This window comes from Rhinolophus sinicus, linkage group LG06, assembly GCF_036562045.2.
Source record: "Rhinolophus sinicus isolate RSC01 linkage group LG06, ASM3656204v1, whole genome shotgun sequence".
Taxonomy (NCBI): Eukaryota; Metazoa; Chordata; class Mammalia; order Chiroptera; family Rhinolophidae; genus Rhinolophus; species Rhinolophus sinicus.
The window spans coordinates 166,543,261-166,549,242 of record NC_133756.1 but is presented as its reverse complement, the minus strand read 5'-3'; positions in this window follow the sequence as shown (position 1 = coordinate 166,549,242).

Genomic DNA, 5,982 nt, shown 5'->3' with positions numbered 1-5,982 from the left:
CATCACAAATGAAAGAATAAGAGAAAACGCTAGAAAAACAACTAGATGAAATGGATGCAAGCAACCTACCAGATACAGAGTTCAAAACAATGGTTATAAGAATGCTCAATGAAGTTAGGGGAAGAATAGATGAACTCAGTGAGAACTTCAACCAAGAAATAGTAAGTAAGCATTAAAAAGAACACAGAAACCATAAAAAAGAACCAGTCAGAAATGAAGACTACAATAACTGAAATGAAGAATGCATTAGAAGGAATCACCAGCAGACCAGATGAAGCAGAGGGTTGAATCAGTGATTTGGAAGACAAGGTAGCAGAAAAAAACCAATTGGAACAGCAAAAAGAAAACAGAATCCAAAAAAAATTGAAATAGTTTAAGGGGCCTCTGGGACCACATCAAGCATAACAACATTTGCGTCATAGGGGTACCAGAAGAAGAAGAAGAAGAGAGACAGAGCAAGGAATTGAATATCTATTTGAAGAAATAATGACAGAAAGGTGAAGCAAATAGACATACAAGCCCAGGAAGTGCAGAGAGTTCCAAACAGAAGAACCCAAAGAGGCCCACACGAAGACACATTAAATTAGTTAAAATGCCAAAGGTTAAAGACAAAGAGAGAATCTTAAAAGCAGCAAGAGAAAAACAATTAGTTACTTACAAGGGAGCTCCCATAAAATTGTCAGCTGATTTCTCAACAGAAACTTTGTAGGTCAGAAGGGAGTGGCACGAAATATTCAAAGTGATAAAAAGCAAAGATCTATAACCAAAACTACTCTACCCAGCTATCATTTAAAATTGAAGGAGCGATAAAGAGCTTCCCAGACAAGAAAAAGCTAAAGGGGTTCATCACCACCAGACTAGTATTATGAGAAATGTTAAAGGAAGTTCTAGAAGAAGGAGGAGGAGGAGGAGGAGGAGGAGGAGGAGGAGGAGGAGGAGGAGGAGGAGGAGGAAGAAAAGGAGGTGAAGGAGAAGGAAGAACGTAAAGATGAATAATAAAAAGGCAATAACTATGTATCTGTTAATAATCACTTTAAATGTAAATGGGTTAAGTACTCCAATCAAAAGACATAGGATAGCTGAATGGATAAGAAAACAAAACCCATACGTATGCTGTCCACAAGAGCTCCAGTTCAGATTGAAAGATACACACAGACTGAAAATAAAGGGATGGAAAAAGATATTTCATGCAAATGGAAAAAAACAAACAAACCAAACAAGCTGGGGTAACAATACTTATATTAGACAAAATAGACTTTAAAACAAAGAGGGATAGTACATAATGATAAAGGGATCAGCCCAACAAGAAGATATAACCCCTGTAAACATTTATGCACCCAACATAGGAACACATAAATACATAAAGCAAATATTGACTGACGTAAAGGAAGAGACAGACAGTAATGCAATCACAGTAGGGGACTTGAGCATCCCATTGACATAAATGGACAGATCTACCAGAAAGAACATCAACAAGGAACCAGAGGCCTATGACACACTAGACCTATGACATATATTAAATTGATATTTTTAGAGTATTTCACCCCAAAGCAGCAGAATATACATTCTTTTCAAGTGCACATGGAACAATTTTCAGCATAGACCACATGTTAGGCTACAAAACAAGTCTCAATACATTTAAGAAGATAGAAATCATACCAAACGTCTTCTCTGACACATTGTATAAAATTAGAAAAAAATTACAAGAAGAAATCTGAAAAACACACAAACATATGGAAGCTAAATAACATGCTACTAAATAATGAATGGGTTAACAATGAGATCAAAGAAATCAAAAGATACCTTGAGACAAATGAAAATGAAAACACAACGACCCAAAAGCTATGGAACATAGCAAATGCAGTCCAAGAGGGAAATTCATAACAATACAGGATTACCTCGAAAAACAACAAAAAAAACCCTCAAATAAAATGTAATGGCTGTGTGCGATGTCAGAGCGATAGTGGATGGGGGGCGGGGGGATGACACAGTGTCAGGGATATAAATGATAAACATCTAACTATTACTTTGTTTTGTGCACCTGAAACTAATAAAGACCAATAAACAAACAAACAAACAAACAAACAAACAAAAAACCCCTCAAATAAACAAGCTAACTTTAAATTTAAAGGAACTAGAAAAAGAACAGCAACAAAGCACAAAGTTAGTAGAAGGAAGGAAATAATAGATATCAAAGTGGAAATAAATGAAACAGAGTCTAAAAAACAATACAAAAGATCAATGAAACTGAGAGCTGGTTCTTTGAAAAGATAAACAAAATTGATAAACCTTTAACCAGACTCATCAAGATAAAAAAGAGAGGACCCAAATATATAAAATCAGAAATGAAGGAGAAATGACAAGTGACACCACAGAAATACAAAGGATCATGAGAAAATATTATGAACAGTTATATACCAATAAATTGGACAATCTGGATAAATTCCTAGAAACATACAATCTTCCCAGACTAAATCAAGAAGAAACAGAAAATCTAAGCTGACCAATTACTACTAATGAAATGGAATCAGTATTCAAAACTCCCAACAAACAAAAGTCCTGGACCAGATGACTTCACAGGTGAATTTTACCAAATGTTCAAAGAAAAATTAACACTTATCCTTCTCAAACTATTCCAAAACTTTCAAGAGGAGGGAAAGCTCCCAATCTAATTTTACGAGGTTACCATTACCCTGATTCCAAAACCAGTCAAAGACGTTACAAAAAAAGAAAATTATAAGCTGATATTCGTAATGATGCAAAAATTCTCAACAAAGTATTAGCAAATCAAATTCAACAATACATTTAAAAATCATACGCTAGGTTATAGTCAAGATGGCAGAGTAGGTAAATTCTGTGCTTACCTTCTATCATGACCACATCAAAATTACAACTAGGGCTGGCCTAGTGGCTCAGGTGGTTGGAGCGCCATTCTCCTAATGCCAGGTCGCTGGTTCGATTCCCACATGGGCCAGTGAGCTGCGCCTTCTACAGCTAAGATTGTGAACAACAGCTCTCCCTGGAGCTGGGCTGCTATGAGTAGCTGGAGGTTGGGGTAAGCTGCGGTGAGCTGCCATGGGCTACCATGTGCTGCCGTGAGCAGCCGGTGACCAGTGTGAGTGGCCAGCAGCTGCTGTGAGCTGCTGTGAGCAGCTGACCGACCACTGGCAACCAACTGCCTCAGCCTGGGGGAGCACAAGGCTCATAATACCAGCATGGGCCAGGGAGCTGTGTCCTACACAACTAGACTGAGAAACAATGGCTTGAATTGGAGTGGGGGTGGGGAGAGGCAGAAGAAGGGGGGAAAATAAAACAAAAAAATTTTTTTTTTTAAAAATGCAACTAAACTACAAAACAACCATCATTCAGACTCACCTGGAATCTTGCTGAACCAAAGCCCTATAACTAAGGACATACAGAAGAAGCCACCTTGAGACTGGTAAGAAGGGCAGAGATACAGAATGGGCTGGTCCCACACCAGCGTGTGACCATTAAAAATTAGGAGGGAAGGGGCCGGCTTGGTGGCTCAGGCGGTTAGAGCTCCATGCTCCTAACTCCAAAGGCTGCTGGTTTGATTCCCACATGGGCCAGTGGGCTCTCAACCACAGATTGCCAGTTCAATTCCTCAAGTCCCACAAGGGATGGTTGGCTCCACCCCCTGCAACTAAGGTTGAACACGGCACCTTGAGCTGAGCTGCCTCCCAGATGGCTCAGTTGGTTAGAGCACGGGCTCTCAACCACAAGGCTACTGGTTTCATTTCCCACAAGGGATGGTGGGCTGTGCCCCCTGCAACTAGCAACGGCAACTGGACCTGGAGCTGAGCTGCACCCTCCACAACTAAGACTGAAAGGACAACTTGAAGCTGAATGGTACCCTCCAAAACTAAGATTGAAAGGACAACAACTTGACTTGGAAAAAAGTCCTGGAAGTACACACTGTTCCCTAATAAAGTCCTGTTCCCCTTCCCCAATAAAACCTTTAAAAAAAATTAGGAGGGATATGTTGGCTGCTGAGGTCCCCCCCATAGGAGCAAGGGGTCCCAATGACACACCAGGCTCCCCAGCCCAGTGTTCCAGTGTCAGGGAGAGAAGGCCCCATAATTTCTGGTTGTGAAAACCAGTGGAGATTGTGGCCGAGTGAAATGGAGGGTGGCTGGAGTCCCAGGTGTTCCTCTTAAAGGGACTGGGCACAGACTTACTCACTGATGGAATCACTGGCTCTGAACTCCAGCTCTGGGACAATGGCTGGAGAAGCAACAGGGACATAAGAGGGGTGAAGGGATGGGGTGAGAAATTGAGTTGTTTGGCTTCAGGACAAGGGCTGGAGGGGCAGCTTTCTCCAGACAGAGGAGCTGGCCGAGCCATTGTTTCTTTGTTGAGCCCACCCCTTTCCCAGAATGCAGATGCAGGTGGCCACCATACATATGCCATTTGTTCTCCACGCCCTGGTGATTCTGAGAACCTGCTCCACCCAACATTTGGACACACCAAAGCTTCTTCCAGTGGCTTTTTCATACAAACCTCCTGCCTTTCCTTATGCTACAGAGTTTCCTAGGGTCTCTTAAAGGTTTGCGGAACCGAGACAAGCAGCATCTGGCTTGAGCATGCTCTGTACCTCTGGTTGAGTTGCCCTAAGCCCGGCATTAGCAGCAGCTGGCCTTGGTTTGTGGCTTGGCCTCTTGAGGCACATCAAAGCACGATGCAGGTGGTGGCCATCTGTGGATTACTTTGTGGCTCCTGCTGGGTGGCCCTGGGTGGGGCATGGGATATAGCTGAACTTGACCTGCAGTGGCTCCCCTCCCAGGTAGCCCTGGGGCTGGCACACCCAGTGTCCAGCTTTGAAACGAACTGGGGCATCACCTACCAACCTCCAAGGATGATACACCTAAGAGGTGGATTGTACAGGCACCAGAGACCTGCTGAGGCAGATACTGCTCTGTAGGGTCAGCCCCTGCACCACAACTCCTCCACTGTAATCAAGGCCAGTCCTCAGAACCAATGAGCCTGAGGGTCAATCCCTCCTATTGAAGTGCAAACAGCAATCAAGTCTCAACTATAACAGAAGGGCACACACATCCCACACAAAGGACACACCTGGAGTGCATGGCTCAGGTGACAAGGAAGACAGCACCACTGAGCCTCACAGCACACCTACAACATAAGGCCACTCTACTAAGACTGGGAGACACAGAAGCCCTACCTAATATATGGAAACAAACACAGGGAGGCAGCCAAAATGGGGAGACAAAGAAACATGTCCCAAACAAAAGAACAGAACAAAGCTCCATAAAGAGAATTAAACAAAATGAAGACAAATAATCTACAAGATGCAGAGTTCCAAACACTGGTTATAAGGATGCTCGATGATCTCAGGGAGAACTTCAACAAAGAGATAAGAAACATTAAAAAAAGAACCAGTCAGAAATAAAGAATACAATAATGGAAATGACAAATACATAGGGAATCAACAATAGATTAGATGAAGCAGTGGGTCAAGTCAGTGATTTAGAAGACAATGTAAAAGAAAACGACCAATCAGAACATCAAAAAGAAAAAAGAATCCAAAAGAATGAGGATAGTTTAAGGGGCATCCGGGACAACATCAAATGTAACAACATTTGCACATAGGGGTACCAGAGGGAGAAGAGAGAGAGCAGGTAATTGAAAACTCATTTGAAGAACTAATGATGGAAAACTTCCCTAACCTGGTGCAGGAAATAGATGTACAAGGCCAAGAAGCACAGAGTAACAAACTAGATGAACCCAAAAAGGCCCACACCAAGACAAATCATAATTAAAATGCCAAAGGTTACAGTCAGAGAATATTCAGCAAGAGAAAAGCAGTTACCTACAAGTGAGCTCCCCGTAAGACTTTAGCTGATTTTTCAACAGAAATTTTGCAGGCCAGAAGGGATTGTCAGAAAACATTCAAAGTGATGAAAAGCAAGGACCCATGACCAAGATTATTCTACCTAGCAAAGC